Genomic DNA, 17648 nt, shown 5'->3' with positions numbered 1-17648 from the left:
CACTTTCAGTTTCCAAGGAGATTAGTCCCAACCAATGATGGTCATAAACGAAACATTGTCTATCATTAGTTTACTCTCTACTGTAATTGTTGGAAGTTTGCAATTTCCTTATAATAAAATGTGGAGCAGTATAGATTTGTAAAACCCAATTGAAGATCATTAATGAACTTTCGGTAAACAAACTGTGGTATCCGATGTACCGAATAACAACTGACTAATAAACAATGAGTTCTAATGCTTTAACTGAATTATTTTTTTAAAGTTTTTTTTTATTTCATCGAGGTGGGAAAAGGAAAGATGATGGAGAATCGAATCGTCACCAACAGATGAAAATTCAAGTAGTAATTAATTGAGCTATTAAAATCTCCTGAGCTTTAACTTAACTTTTGGCTGTGTGAAAAATTAATTTACTTACACTATAGCATTCACTCCTTTAAATTAAAATTCCCGATTATAATTTTATTACTATACCTAGCTGCATCAAATATGTTGCATCCGTATCCATATTTTACCACTCTCTTTACTATGCAAATTTTTAAAGTTGGTCTTTAGCTAAGACATGAAGAAGAAGAGAAGTACCTAAACTAAAAGAGAAACGGAAAGAGTCAAAGAGCAGTGCATGGGAGGACCACGTGTAAAGCTGAAACAAGTACGTGTCCATGCAAATACCACGTAACACCCCTCCCTCACATGATCTTACTTCTTCAAAACCTCGGTTTCTTTCCTCCTTTTTGTGCATGTTCGATAAAAATTAAAAAGTAATGTCGGTGAAAACTTTCTCAGCGCCATTTCAATGTTGCAAATTCTTGTTCAAGTTTCTGCTTTTCCGAATGGTTATCAATAATGTAGCTATCAATGTAAGAGCTTTGAGAAAGCAACAATGAACCCCAGGTTGGGAATGGGGTTTGGGACCTCTGGTAAAAAGAGGGGAAAGAAAATCAGTAGTTTCAACTGAAAATGGGGAAGCTTCAGTCAGAGTATCTGATGGAACTACTGGCTCATATCATCTTTAGTTCATCACATTGGAGCCTAACTCTCTCTTCCTTCCTGTTGTTCTGCACGCTGATATGGTGTTTTATGTCCACACGGGTATTTCATTATTTTCATATTTTTCCTTCCTTGCTCTCTCTAGCTCATTACTACTTTAGCTCTGTCCTAGTTTATATGTTATCTTTCGGATTTTGAGAATCAATTTTAACAGCCATTTTTTCATATGCCTTATAAATAAATTGTCAATTATTTTAACTTATACGATCTTTTATGTACTTTATGTAGTTTCCAATTATTTTTCCAAACATGTGAATGTTGTTTCAAAAAATTAAAAATTATCTGAACTCACGGTCAAAATTGAAAAACTTACTCTCGAAATCCGAACTCTTCTACATGAATTGTGAAGGGAGTATATGTTTAGTTAAAATTCAAATTATTTATATTGATGTTTTTGTGGAAAAGGGTCTGGGAAGCTGACGTGGATGGATAGAAATGAACAGAAGACAGTGGATTTAAGAATAGGGGATGTCTTCAGGCTGCCTTTTGGAACAACTTTCTTCTTAGAGAACAACTTAGAGCCTGCTTCACAGAAACAGAAACTTTCCAGGTAGTTTAAAGCCAGCTCTAGTCATCAAGTAAAGTCTGTACTCGTCTGCACTTGAAGCCACCAAAACATCGTGCAATTTCTAAAGGCTGGAGTAGATCCTAAAGAGCTACCACTTCCTCATGAATTTCTCTTGAATCGAGATCTTTTGAAGCGCGGATTAGCGGGTGTCCACTTGACTCAGTCATAGTCTCGCCTGGTACGCACTCGAAGCCAAACAGGAAGCGAACTCAAAGCGGAAGTTTATTCCATCTTTGCCAATTCAGGGGATGACATACACGTAATATTCTTTGTTCTCCTCATCTTGATGCAAACACTTAATTATTCATTAATTTTCATGAGCAAAGATGAATATTTAATTTTCTCATATATATGCAGGAGCCAGTGAACGGACCACACTCCAGCATCAGTGATATGGTTCTTGGATTCGACGACAGGAAAGTTCTACAAGCGGCATTTCATGTAACTCCCTCTTTTTAAGTATGAAGAATCTGTGTTACATTATATAGCGGGTACTAATTGCACAAGACCGTAGTTATTAACCCAGTGTTTGGGATTCCAACTTCCATAATAGAACAATTAATTTCATTTTGATCATAAATTGGTACCTTAAAAAGGGGTGAAACTAACTTAGGACATGACTTGGCCATTGCAGCAATGGACAAGATATAATAGACTTAAAAACAAAACGAAAATGGAAATGAATCTTGGAGTCTCCTTACTTCTCAGCCCTAAGCTAAGTCTTCCGGATTAGCCTGATATGGTAAGTTAGATTTTTGTTGTAGTTAGACTTAACCTAACAGTATAAGAAATTAAGAATACTTTACTCGGTCAGCCCACAGAATATGAACTCATAATTTTATTTATTTTTTGGTTTTCACCTTTTCTGCTATCAATAAAAAGGGTCCTGTTATGGGGGTAATTTTAATTTACATTTTGATGTAAAATTTTCTCTGTGAAGGTACCAGCGGATGTGATAGAAGAAGTGTTGAATGGAACAGAAGTACCCGCCATCGTGCATGGTAAGCCAAAGTCAACAAAGAAGACCCTGTGGGAAATGGAGGCTCAGTTCATGAAAAGCCTTCTACGAAGGGGCAGTTACAGTTTCTCATTGACATCCAAAGGAATAAAAAGAAGAGTACTAAATTGTTCAACGTTTTCCAAGAGAAGCCAGATTTTGAGAATTGCAATGGCTGGAGCATAGTAATAAACAAGAAGAAATTGCCTGCACTAAAGGGTTCCCACATTGGAATTTACGTAGTGAACTTAACCAAAGGGTCAATGATGGGGCCACACTGGAATCCAACAGCTACTGAAATTGGAACAGCAGTGCAAGGAGAAGGAATGGTAAAGGTAGTTTGCTCAAGCACTGACACACAACAAGGGTGTAAAAACATGAGGTTTAGAGTGGATGAAGGTGATGTATTTGCAGTGCCAAGGTTTCATCCTATGGCTCAAATGGCTTTCAACAACAATTCATTTGTGTTTGTGGGTTTTAGTACAAGTACAAAGAGACATCATCCTCGGTACCTAGCAGGGAAAGCTTCGGTTCTCCGAACATTGGATAGGCAAATATTGGAAGCATCTTTTAATGTGACCAACACAACAATGGATCAGATTCTTGAAGCACAGGGTGATTCAGTTATACTGGAGTGTACATCTTGTGCTGAAGAAGAAATGAGGTTGATGGAGGAAGATAGGAGGGGGGAAGAGGAGGAAATTAGAAGAAAGGAAGAAGAGGAAGCAAGGAAAAGGGAGGAAGAACAGAGGAGGGAAGCAGAGGAAGTGCTTGAGAGGAATTTAATTTTTGGTGTAAAATTTTCTTTGTAAAGGTACCAGCGGATCTGATAGAACTGCTGATCAGAGGTAGAAGGTACTCAATGAATTAAGGTACAAGGTAATCAATGAAATTGTCTTGCACGCAAGTTGAAACTTGAATACCACCCGCGAGAAGAAAAAGATGGGCAAATTTCCAAAATTTGGATCTCACCGTCTCTCGTCAACTAAATCTTCCTCTGTTTAGTCCAATAAAAGAATGTAAAAGGCTCAAATATGCCCTATCGAAAATGGCTCATCTATGTCACTCGTCAATATTTTGGCTCATTTATGTCATCCCCGTTATTAAAATGGCTCATTCATGCCATTTTTCATTAATTTGGGTTGAATTTTTTTTAATTTGGGATTTAAAATTGGGCTGGTTTAATTAAACAACGTGAACCTCTAATTGAAGGTCACGTGTCATATCTGGTATTGTAAAATTAGTTTTAATGAAAAATGGCACCAATGAGTCATTTTGGTGACGGCGATGGCATAGATGAGCCATTTTGATAACGCTGATGGATAAATGAGCCAAACTATTGATGAGTGACATAAATGAGTCATTTTCAATAGTCCAATGATATATTTGAGCATTTTCGATAAAAGAAACCATGTCCATATATAAAGGCATATACATATTGAAAACCTAAAATAAATAAATACTCTATGAAACACATCTCTAATAATTTATAATATTAGATGAGACATTGACACAATTCATTATTTTTTTTTAATAAAAAGAATCTACTTTTTCTGTTCGGAAGGGGAGGGGGTGGTGGAGGGATTGGGCGATAGGGTATCTTCTATCTATTCGACGTGATTAATATATAACAAAAGGGGGAAAGGCAAAAACATGTATGAATGGTGGTCCTGTTCCATAGTTATATGGATTGTTACTTGTTAGGATACGTCGATTTCACTTTGCAAAATACACTTCATAGATTCATTTGGTTTTCTAATTTGTGATCACTCTACTTTTTGTATCATGCATATAGGGTTCCTCCCACGTTTCACATGTGTCATTGTTTATTTAAATTTTCTGTCTTCCGTCCAAAGGGCTAAGAAAAATGGAAACAGTGGTCCCAAATTACACAGAAATATAATAAACAGAAGGTATATACCTAGGAATTCCATTTACATCTTCACCGGGTAAAATGTGTTATACATTATGTCGTGATGCTTACAAGGGATGACAATGTAAAAACATTCTTTTTACAAATTTAGAAGATCCGAACATTCTTGATTTATCCTAAAGATTTTCCGTTTCTACTTACTAAACAAAGAAGCACGAAAGATCCAATTGGATAGTAACATCAAATTTACTAAAATTCTAAATATGTTGGCACGAGGTAAGCTTATTGATGAACTAGCAACAGATGTCCGTGCTATGCACGGGCCCAACGTCAAACTTCACAATGTGAAAAAGGTGTATTTTATGAGTTAGCATCTTTGAAAGAACATCCATAAAACATAGGTTCTTCGTGGAAATCATTCGCTACATATTTTCCCCGAGAGTTGCTAGACATATTAAAATTTTCATAACAAAGAAAATTTTCATAACAAAGAGGAATGACTAATTAAATGAAATAACTAATTTATTAACACTCCCAGAAAGAGTGATTGTATGGTATCTAAAAAAATTCTTCAAATCTATCTTTAGGAGGTCTTGACTGCTCGAATAGCACTACTACATGTAGAGTTTGAATCCTGAAAGTAGAAAAAAAGAATGGCATCTATAATTGAACGATACAAAGTTTGGGACATAAACCTTTTAGAATTGTGTGGTCCTATTGGAATGGAAGAATAGAACATGTGAAACAGTTCATAACGGCCTTTCAGATTGGCCTAAATTCAGAGCACATTTTAGTTTGAACTTGAATTGTTCAGACGCAAATGAAGATCTTCTCAAATGATGAGTTGCTATTCAGTAACAGAAGTAGAGGAGAATATGCAGTTACCAAAGATATGGAAATACAATATCTTTTTTGTTTGTTTTTATTTACTGGACTTTTAGAGTCTTAGGTGACTTAATTAGAGAACACGGGGAAGCTTTCTAGTACTTTTTGGTATAACTATGAAAATGAATCTCTTTGTTGATCTTTTTTTTTTAATGACACGGGAACCCGCAGCCGCTATCTTTCGGGTGCGCACAGAGTAAACTCAGCTCCTATGTAATAGTCTTTGTTGATCTTTTTCCCAGTTATCAACCTGTATATCATATCCATCGAAGAACCTACACTATTTTAACTAAAGCAATCTACTATATGTTCTCTTCCATGCTTTTTAAAATTTAGTATCTACTATATATGAGATAATGATATGAGAGAAGCATGAAATAGACTAACTAACCTAATGGCCTCTCTTCTTGCATCGAATTAATTGTTATATCTCCTGTTAAGATTACCTGGTCCAAGAGCAAGAAAAGAACATGTGAAAAGATCAGATATATCCGTACATACACTAATTTACAATGAACACAAGAGAAGATAAATTATCTCCTTTCTCAAAGAAATTTCAGAAGCTTACACACCCCGATATCTCAAAATATACTTTATTAAGTGCCTCCGAAGATTTGTATTTATGTAGAGAAGTCTCATGGATACGATTTACAAAGGGGTTAAGAAGCTAATGGATGTTGTAGATAAAATTTTATCATAAAACTAATCCTATAATCTCTGGCTAAACCAGATTTATTCCATGTATAGGCCAAGAAAAGTTCATGAAGATACTTTATAACATCTAGTATAATTCTCTATCCAAGATATCGCCTTAATCTATCATACTAAATCATAATTGTGCGACTTATTCCCGAAAGTTTATGCAAAAGAATCTTACAAAAATTGATACTCCAGCCAAGCGTAGTATGTAAGGGGTGCAACAAATCCTCCATATTACCTGAAAGCATAACCAATGACGACATTAGACAAATAAGCAAATCCTGAAAGGAGAGGCATATTATAAATGAAGTTGTTCATGCACCAAGCAATTTTAAATAGCAATGTATTCTTGGTCATTGCTAATTTAGTTAGGTTCTCTTTTCTTATACATTTCCCTCTCATCATTGTTACACATTCCTTATAATCTATATGTCCATCCTGCGAAATAAAAATGGAGTTAGCATATATCTTAATTTTACATTACTGGACGTTATAAGACATTAGGGTAGAAGGCTAGTAGATAGTCTCGTTTTCGTTCTTATTAGTAGTCGCATTATCGCAATATAATTTCTTCTGCTCAGATTTCTGCTATTATCTGTTATTTCCTGTGCTTTGATTATCCTGTGTTATCTGTGTCGCTTGCATTATTTCATTTCATAGCGCTTTGATTCTCTTGACCTTATCTGACTTCTTTTTATGCTTTTATTGAGCCGAGGGTCTTTCGGAAACAGCTGTCCTACCTTGATAGGAGTAAGATCTGCGTACACTCTACCCTCCCCAGACCCCACGATGTGGGATTTCACTGGGTTGTTGTTGTTGTTGGACGTTATAAGACATTATTTTGTTGCTCAAGTTTTTACATTTGAAGAATAGAACAGTCGGAAAATCCTTCTTTGCGTTATCTTGATGCCGAAACATGTATCTAAGTTTAAGATATGTCACATAAGGAGATAATAAACAAAACGATGATTACAATTGCAATTGTTCATTGCCACATCAAGATGTACTTTGTAGCTTGTTGGTGTATTAATAGTGCACTAAGAATTGTACAAAATGATATAAAATTATATATAACTGCCTAAAAGGAGCTTCTCAGAGAACAAATAGCACTAAGGATTTAAAAAAAAAAAAACAGCTCGTTGCACTAAGCTTCCGCTATGTGCGGGGTCCGGAAAAGGACCGAACCACAAGGGTCCATGAGTCTGTTTATATCATATGTGTTACTAACTTATGCAACTTAGCATTTTCAATTATCTATTGATAACGTTATTTCTCTAATCCCAAGCCATTGTCTCAAGAGCTATCTTTACATGATTCACTATACTGTCCATATTTTGGTTTTAATTCTTAGTTCTATCATTGCAAGCATGATCTATCCAATTCAGTCCATGTTCATTCATCTTACTGCCAGCTGTAACAACCCGAATTTCTCAACACAAACACTAAGGATTTAGATAGTATATTGAACATAATAACTGGAAGATTACAACAGTAAAATGTAAATGAAACTACTAAACAACTGAAGAAATAAAATAGTAATCAGAAGGGGATGAGAAGACAGACTCCTAGAAAGGGGATGAGAGAACACAGAATTCTTCTTCACATTCAGCATAACCGTATTTGTCCCTCCAACCTCCTATTTATCAACCTGGATCCCAAAGATAGCCACATAACCTGGTGTTGGGCTTATTTGATAATACTGGGTCAGGCCCATTCATAACAATACTCCGTTCCTCAATAAGAACCTTGTCCTCAAGGTTCGAGTAGAGTAATACTGATATCTTAGTGGTGAACCTCATCATTGATTTCTTTCCCTTATAATTGAAGTGAAAATGTTGATATCCACTAGTATCCCAGTCATAAGTTGGTGTAGCTTATCAGATTAAACCAAAATCAACCAGCTAGGAAGTGGCTGTCTCACTTCAATCAGAGTTGAAAATATACTAAGCAAATCTTGTGCAATCACGGTAAAAACAGAACAGTCAAGAACACTACTGAAATCATGATGCGAAACTGATGAATGCTGGAATTTTGCCACCAAAACTTCATGATTAACCTTAAAATATTCATCAATGAGTAATGTATTATCTGCTCTTGAAATGGAAGGACCTGGGAATGCATAAGAGGCACAAATAGTTAAGGATCCAACAAACAGGGTGTGATCACCTCCATTATAAGACCTTGCTCGTGGCATCGCTTGAAAATAAAAGTATGTTAAATAGCCTCCAAATGTATCTGTTGTAAACTTGAGCACACATTTTACTGGAATAGTCATGGGCATGGGCAAGTGTCGCATCAGATTAGCACCAGACAATGAAAATAGCAATATAAGCAGTCCTTTTCTCCAAAGCAATATAGTTTCCCGTATTGTCAATGCCATTGAATAAGTATCTCGTTCAGCAGTAGAAAGGTGAGTAGAAGATGTAGAACTGACATAGGCCGATGCAGCAACAAATGACAAAGTAAAGGAAACAATACACCATTTCCGACCGGGATCCTACACTTTAGTCCTTTCTGGTGTGAGAAGTGCAAATTTAATGGCATAATCTGCAATGGCATTACCGGGTCCAATTTGTTGCAAGACCACTAAGCCAACTCCAACTAGCAGAGAACGTGCGTACTTCCCTTGGAAAAGTTCAAGCATCTTAGCCTTGGAGAGTATTTGTAGGATTTCTATGTAGTCTTTAACTTCAGTAATTACACCCCTCCCTCCAAAGAAAGCTGATATTTTCCCACACATTACAAACCTTATCAATGCTGCAATTTGTGTCCGTCTCTTTTTAAGAACAACATGGAGAGTAACAAGCAAGTCCTCTTCCGGTGAGAATATTCGATTGTTAAGATCATGTCTCAAGTAATTTATCCATCTCAAACTGCAATTCTTGTTGCAGCATTGCAGACCAACCAGTTTAAGGACTGAACTCCAAAATTCAATTGTTTGAAGGGCCTCCTCATCTGTAGCTAGTGCATAAGTGATCAACTCAAATAGAGTGTGCATGTGAGGCCCAAGCAACTCATAATATGTTGATGCCAACGTTTGAAAGTAAAGCTTCCTGTCTTGTTGTCCCAAGGGCTGCACCTGCAGGTGCTGCAGATAAGACTGTCCAACCACATTTTCTTGACCCTTTTTAATCATGATAGTATTGAGTGTCTTCCTTAGGAGATCCAACCAACCAACTTCCCAGAATTCAGCGGATACCTCCAAAAGAGAGCACTTCTTACGCTTAGAAGTATCCCAAAATTTCTCCACCACTGTTTTTGAAGCCAATCGACCACCATTCCACGAAATTCGAGTAGGCACCTGAATTTTGTCAAAAAATACACAAGCCGACAGTCCAACAAACATCGTATATGCAAACTTCATGACAAACACTTTATAATAAACATCGCAAACAACACAAGAGTTCGGGCCAACGAATTGTCGGACTGTCCCTATCGATATTGCAAGCTCATCCCTACTGGAATAAACCCGCCCACTATCACTGGTGTGAAAAGCATGGACACACGGTGTTGCAAAAACTAGTTGTGGTTTTGTCACGACCCAACCCCGTAGGCCGTGACTAGTGCCTGATCTGGGCACCAGAACCCATCTATCAAATATTATCTCAAATTCTATCAACTCATTCTAGTATATGGCGGAAGCCGACAAGGCTTTATTTCAGATTTAGGTAATTTCCAGAAAAATTTCGGCAGAGTTTCCTTTGTTTTACGGACTATCCAATATACCCTGCACGCAGAAAATACCAACAAAAGCCACACAGGGCTAACCAAGCAATATATAAACATATGCGGACCGGCCGCCTCGGCGTATAGGATCGCCCAAACAACATATGCGGACCGGCCGCCTCGGCGTATGGGATCGCCCAAACGACATGTACATACATCCATACAGAAAGACCCTAACCCACAAACACGTCCACAGACCTCTAAACAGACCGACAGAATCATATGGCGGGACAGGGCCCCGCCGTGCCCCTGAACAAATACATATATACATAGCGAACAAATGTATACCAAAATGTGTGCTCTGAAATGAGAAGAGCACTCCAAACAGCAGAAGAGGATGTCCTAAATGGGTAGATCACCAAACTGTGCGTCTGTACCTGCGGGCATGAAACGCAGCCCCCCGAAGAAAGGGGGTCAGTACGAAATATGTACTGAGTATGCAAAGCAGAATATACAGAAAGCAAATCTGAGACATAAGCGAAATGGAAGTACCAAACATAAGTGCAAATCCAACATATCAAAATTTGCTTACTTTCAAAAATATGTAAGTAATGCATAGGGTACAGAAGAATATGGTCGCCCACCCGTCGATGGCGCCATAACACAGCATAACACCAGAAAGTTTCAAATCTCCGTATCCCCGTCACATATCACATCACAACATACCGCCATACACAGCATAACACCAAATATATGTGGAACCCGACCCTCATTAGCGAGTAGCTCGGAGAACCATAACACAGCATAACTCCGGAGTATATCAAAATGCGCACGATAACAGAACCGGCGAAAGATATAACAAAACGCACGAGCAGAGTCATGAGTAACCATATGCATAAAATCATTATCATAGACTCAAATATAAGTAAATGACCATACTTGAAATTTGAAATGATAATCATACCAAATTCTTTCAAAAGTCGTCCGAATTACATAAAGGAAAGTCGCGGGACCCACGAACGGGTATTTTCCCGAGTCGGGCCCACTTATGGAAAACATACTCATTATAGGCCATGCAAACTCATACGAAAATATCAAAACAATCCGAGCCTTTATGTGAAATATATGGCATTCAAAAATTACGAAATTCTTTAAAGTGAAAACCTTTTTGTGCAAAGTTCGGAAAGCGATTATTTCAAATACATAAAGGTTCATATTTCATCAAATTATACATAAGAGTGCCAAGGAACATATACGGATCATAATATGCTCGGATTTAGAATCATAGGATTTCCCTAAAGGCTCGTAATCTAGCCTATCCAAAACTAAGGCATGCCAAAAGAAGGAAGGTTGGAGCTTTACATACCTCGTACGCACTCCAAGATAACCAATCTAAAGTAAATCCCAATCTACGCCTCGGGCTCCCCAAGGTCTACAAATATGCCAACGAATATCCAATATTAAACATAGGCACTTAAGCCATTCATTCCAAACTAACATTAAATTCTACAGAAAATTCGGCAGCATTTCCCCTGTAAATATGCCAACCCGAGAATTTAACTCGCTCAAAATCAACAACAACAACCACAATAACCAACCTAGCAACTCCAATAACCAATCCGAAAGACAATATTACATTAATACTCTCTTTTTCATCATTCGACAACTTTTCAAATATTCAATTCAACGGCTTACCTTCAAGCCAACATCAACGCCTATACATTCAACTACTAACCCAAACCCATACTAACAACATTCAAGAACATTCTAAGTAATTCACATAATATTTCCAACGATCCAACAATTTCTCCAAATTGGGCCGAAAACAGCCCCAAAAACCGAGAGCAGCCCCTTTACCACATTCCTCATTTTTAAGTCATGATTTGTATCAACAATCCACACTATAACGATATAATTCTCATAAATATAAAGATTGCATTAATTTCACAAAATTCTCCAAATCAGTCCGCAACATTCACCATATCAATTTGGGACATTAAACTCTCATTTCCAAACTAGAATTCATAACGACGACAACTAAAACACTAAGCGATATTGATTCATCCTTTGCCAAACATTAGGGTTATACACGGCTACACTACACACATATACGTATATTGATGATTTTTATTCTCTTCTCCACTCTACAACAATCAAACATGCTACAAAATTTTTATTCATTAACCCAATCACACACCCATTTACACGGCTAGCTCCCCAAGCACACAACCCACTTCCAACATACAATATTTCACCAATTTCATCCATATTAACATACCAAAATATGCATAAAACATTTATAACCCATAAAACAATAGAAATTCTTACCTTTGTTCTCTACTCCACAAGAAAGTTAGGGTTTGCGATTTACAAAAATGGATGGTTTGATCGCTCCAATAATGCTTCCACGCTACTTAGGGACCTCCAAATAGTGGGTTAACACCAAGGAATTATTTTTGGGAAGGCTAGAAATGGGGTTGGATTTTTCTCCTCTTGGCCGTGAACAGTGGCGCGTGAACAGTGCGCCGTGAACAGTTCCGCCGTGAACAGTCGCCGACGTGAACAGTTCCGGCGTCGTGAACAGTGCCCGAACTTCTCTCTCTCTCTAGGCTTGAGAGCCCTTCTCTCTAAAATCTAATTTGCAAGATTAATTGTTGTGTAAGTGATGACTTAGTCATCCACTTTGCTCATATATATCATCTTTGCAAAGTGGACATGTGTCAATTTTTTTTTTATGACATGTGTCCATCTTTATTCAAGTCCAACCAAATCTCGCCACGTGTCGTGGGACCCACTTTTTGATAATTAGATTAATTAATCCCTAATCCCTACTTAATAATCTAATCACCATTTATTAATTCCTAATCTCCAATATTAATATTTTTATGCTAAATAAAATTTATAAGCAATTTTTGTGATAATCAAAGTTGAAAATTAAAAGCTCTTATTTCATGTCCGAAAATAATTCCGCCTTTAACTTGAGTCGATTTGCTTGCGGATAATTCGTCGTATAAATGTACGGGGTATAACAGGTTTGACTAATCCATGGATTATTGCAAAAGATCCACCAGTGACTTGCACTTCTGAAGGCGTGGATAGAACATCAAGCTCACGCAGTTTGATAGGTTTACCAGGTTGTTCATAAACGAAGCCCCTGAATGCCATCACCGAAACAAACCCAGCTCTTTCAAATTCACAACTCAGTACATGGCTAAGAGGATTGGAGACCACAAGAAAAACTCCATAGAAATGCTTATGAAATGAAGAATAATCTACGATAGTCTTACCGGGATCAAATGGAAGTTGTAAGAACCGATACCGATACAACATTTCATCGAACACCTGGCAGGCTTTGGGCTGGCATTTGTATTTCGATTGCTGAACACAAAATTGAAGTAAATGTGAGTTCATGATATTGCTCCATGATGGATGAATAACCTGAGTTGCAACAACCGGAGCAACGAGCAAGGTAGCAAAAGGAATAGTAAACGCTTTAGGTGCCAGCTGACATAGCTCGTCGGATGTAATTCGCTGGGGACAACCATCAATCACCTGCTTCTCTTCAAAACGTCCCGCCGCATAATTCGAGGATAGAATTGAGTCCGTGAAGCTCTGCATAGGCGACTTTGCAACAGATTGTAAATCAGTTGCCGAATCTTCTATAAATACTGTCGCAGCACTCGCAGTTGCATCTTCCACGGTGGTTCCCTGCGTCACTGCTGGCGGCAAGATCACGCGAGTAGACATGCGAGAAAGACACAGATGGATTTCTTGGAGTTTCTTCGACATACTCGAGTAATTTTCTTGTATTTGCAGTAGCAAACCAAGACTATGGGAATCCATGGAGTGCGAATCAATGAAAGCACCAATGTAACAACCCGAATTTCTCAAGACAAACACTAAGGATTTAGATAGTATATTGAACACAATAACTGGAAGATTACAACTGTAAAATGTAAATGAAACTACTAAACAACTGAAGAAATAAAATAGTAATCAGAAGGGGATGAGAGAACACAGAATTCTTCTTCACATTCAGCATAACCGTATTTGTCCCTCCAACCTCCTATTTATCAACCTGGATCCCAAAGATAGCCACATAACCTGGTGTTGGGCTTATTTGATAATACTGGGTCAGGCCGATTCATAACACCAGCTGATGTATTTTGGTAGTTTTTATCTCTAATATGCTGCATATGCATTTAGCTCAGTCATTGTCTTTTTTTTTTTTTTTTTGAAGAGACGTTCATTATGATGAATCTGGAATAGAAAATTATATTTTTTAAATTATTCAGTTGTTTTAGCCATATCTTTAAAAACTTTAGCGGCATCAAATTTCTTCCCTTTTTATTACAATTTTTTCTGGTGCCAATTCAATGTGCTTAGTGCTGTTGCAGTTTGTGCACCTGAGCAGAAAATTACCATATAAGGTTGAATAAACAACCACATGCATTAACATAATCCACCCTGAAAGAGAAGGTCTATGTAGAATTGGCAATGCCAAACCCTATAGCAGGAACTCAGAAAACACAATTATAACTACAAAAAATAGAATTACACTTGCATACATCATTCACTCTGTTCTGACAGATAAATGAAATGAAGCCACGAATTTCAGGGCACATATAAGAATTTTAGTTCGGGAAGCTGGTATAGACCGAAATTCCGTTATGTTCCAAAATATCATTTTAAGGGGACCCAACTAAGAGGAATGAATATCAATGCGAACAATACCCAGCAAGCAATAATTAAAAATAGTCTAATTAAGAAAGAAATTTATAAAATTAGCACGTCTAATTGAACACACGCATGATTTCGTTGCACAAATTGAAACCGGAGAACCACACCACTTACCTTTTTCAGGCCAACAAAAAGTTCACACTTTGAAAGAGTGATGGATAGAGTGAAGCAACTCAGCAGAACATACAAATCTGATTGAAGAAGAAGGAGAATCCGACTGCAGAGAAGGAGAATCGGAAAAGGAAGTTGAAAAACTCATCTCTCAAACAGGGGCGGATGTAGAGCCAACCAAGGGTGTTCACCCTCCAGGGGCGGAGCCAGGATTCCGACGAAGGGTGTTCATATTTTAGGACAGGGGATGTGTGAGCGATAGTTTGCACACCCTCAGCCGCTAGGCTATCCTTCGTTTCTATGTCAAGGTTGTTCATTACTAGTATATATCCACAAAATTCTATATTTAACATAGGCATTCGATAAGTTTTTTCGACGAAGGGTGTTCATATGAACGAACACCCTTCAATGGGTGTGGCTCCGCCACTGTCACCCTCTCGGTAAAAATTTATAGTGTATATATAGGGTAGATTTTTTTTTTATTTATGTATATATATTATCTTTTGAACATCGTGAATAAATGTAAAAGGTTAGCTCAAGCGGTCCAGAGTATTTAAAATTATCTCTAGTGTTATAAGTTCGATTTTCATCGATAACATTATTTTCATATTTAGCTTTTGTTATTATTTTCGAACTCCTTGAATTAAAATTCTGGATCCACTACTGCACTCAAACAAAGAGATGACATTTCCATTCCGGAAAGGAGCAGCTATGGAAAATTGTAGAAAGCAGAGAGGGAGCAGAGAGAAATTTACTTAGACTAAAAACCCAAATTTCTACTATATGTGAAGTGCTACACGTGGATATCAGAGATGTGGGACCCACGAGTTCATTCAACAGTGAAATAAGGCAAAGTTTATAGTACAATCTAAAATGTTATTTTCTTGTACAATTTCTTAGTGTGTGCCTAAACAATAAAAGGCAATACACGTGTTGGGTCAAAGAGGCCTATCTAAACAGATGGGTCCAATTTAAAGTACCTTTTATATTACTTTGTTTTTGGCACAATAAGTGATTGCAAGAAAATTCATATTCCAACTTTTGCTATGTTCGTCCACCCCCAAATTGTCATTTTTTTTATTTTTTTTTGAGGAAGGTCAGTAGGTTTTGGTCCCCACTGACTAGCAAATTGTCATTTCTAACATAGTAGAGAAGAGATTTATAAGGGCCTTATCCGAAAAGTCTATCAAAATCAATGGGCTAAGAATTGTTTATGACTTTATGGCCCATTTATTACTTCAATAATATCACTAATTTTTTGAGCGGAACAAAGGCACTGGTCTTTAATTTTTGCCCCTCAAATGGCTGATGTTTAATTTTTGTCCGTCACTTAAAAAGGTGGCCGAATATATTACGAGGTTCTACAAAAATTCACAAGACAAGGTTTTGCAAAAAGTCTGTCTTATGCGGCAGAGTTTGCTTTAAGGCATAACTAAAGTTTGTTTTATGTGAAAAAGTTTGCTTTAAGGCATAACTAAAGTTTGTCTTATGCGGCAGAGTTTGCCTGAAGGCATAACTAAAGTTTGCGTTATGCGGACTTTGCCTTAAGGCATAATTAAATTCTATCTAATGCGGCAGAGTTTGCCTTAAGACATAACTAAAGTTTGCCTTATGCGACAGACGTTGCCTTAAGACATAATTAAAAGTCTATTGTGTCCGACAAACTTTTATTAATCATTAAGACAACGTTTGTCGCATAAGGCCGACTTTTTCCGAAGCCTTGCCTTACAATTTTTTATTTTTATTTTTTATGATTAAGCAGGGTTTTGAATCCAGAACCTCGGGATATTTTAGGCGAAGGTCAAAAATTAAAGACCAGCAAATTGAGGGACAAAAATTAAAGACCATCCCAAAGAAGGCCAATCGTGCAAATTGCCCTAGTTTCACCAATATAGATTTGCAATTTGTTGGTGGACAGTTTTGCTAAATTTGAAACATGAGTCCATTTATCTTCACTGTACAGTCCTACATGGAGCCCAATCCTGATCATATTTTCATGATTATTGAATAAGCAAACTTACTACATGTTATGCTTTCTCATCTCACCAAACCGCACTAAACCAACGATACGAGTCAAATCGAAAAAAATCCGATTAGTGATTTTGCTTGACTTAGTTTGGTATGAAAAAAAAAATACGATCATAATTGATGTGATTTAATTTAAATTAAAAAAAGTCAAATCGAACCAAAGTAACCCGACATTACATGTATACAATTTTTATAAATATTTTATATATAAAAACATAATGTAATTTATAAATATTTTCATAATTTTTATCTTTCGCATAATATTTCAAGCTTGGACTTAAAATTTTGAATGGTCCACTAAGTTTTATAGCACATAAATATTAGGGACTCAAATAAAGCCTACATCAATACTAATGTTAACAAAAGAAATTCAATTCTAACACTAAGAGTAACAATAATATCGAATATCTATTCTTGGTTTTGCATCGATTTAGACAGTAAAAATACATAATTTAGTTTTTCTTTAAATAATATTTAATCATGTAATTAATGCTTATTAACTATACTTATTTTAGCATGAATTAGTACCTTTAGATTTTTGATCATTTTCATTATAGCTTAGCGATTTTATTATCTTTTTTGTTGAATGTTTTAGTACAATGTTATCACTCATCTCACATTTTGTGTTATTTTCTTAAGAAACACCTAAATTAGATAGTTGTATCATACTAGGACTAAAGAAATATTTGAAGCACAAGTTATATGCTGTGTATGAAGACTTTCGGAAAAAACCAGAAAAAATCGAAAATCCGAAGTTGAAAAACCCGATGTTTATTGATTTGGTTTAATTTGTAAAAAACCCGATACAATTGGTTTGATTTAATATTTGAAAAACCCAAACCAAATCCGGTTCGGTCCATGTACACCCATACTCTCTACTATAGCTCGACTCAGACTCGTTAGAATTTGCAATTTAGACTATAGATTTGTAAAACCCAAGTGAAGATCATTGACTTAGCTTTCGCTAAAAATCAGGGGCGGAGCCAGCCCCTTCGGGTGGGGGTTCGGCCGAACCCAGTAGCTTTTGTCCGAAC

At 36.8% G+C, this 17648-nt stretch overlaps 1 long non-coding RNA gene and 1 pseudogene across 1 annotated transcript; one reads left to right on the top strand and one right to left on the bottom strand.

Moving 5' to 3' along the window:
• Window positions 1-738: 738 nt before the first annotated feature.
• Window positions 739-3572, top strand: LOC132623985 (vicilin-like seed storage protein At2g18540; annotated as a pseudogene).
• A 6086-nt stretch (window positions 3573-9658) lies between these two features.
• LOC132624958 (uncharacterized) lies at window positions 9659-12578 on the bottom strand. The gene is made up of 3 exons (XR_009576588.1): window positions 12064-12578; window positions 11102-11167; window positions 9659-10172 (listed from the first exon to the last, which is right to left on the bottom strand). It is a non-coding gene; the product is annotated as an uncharacterized LOC132624958 (long non-coding RNA).
• Between the last annotated feature and the right edge of the window lie 5070 nt (window positions 12579-17648).

The sequence above is a fragment of the Lycium barbarum genome, chromosome 12 (genome assembly GCF_019175385.1).
Source record: "Lycium barbarum isolate Lr01 chromosome 12, ASM1917538v2, whole genome shotgun sequence".
Taxonomy (NCBI): domain Eukaryota; kingdom Viridiplantae; phylum Streptophyta; class Magnoliopsida; order Solanales; family Solanaceae; genus Lycium; species Lycium barbarum.
This window is presented reverse-complemented; position numbering and strand designations above follow the sequence as displayed.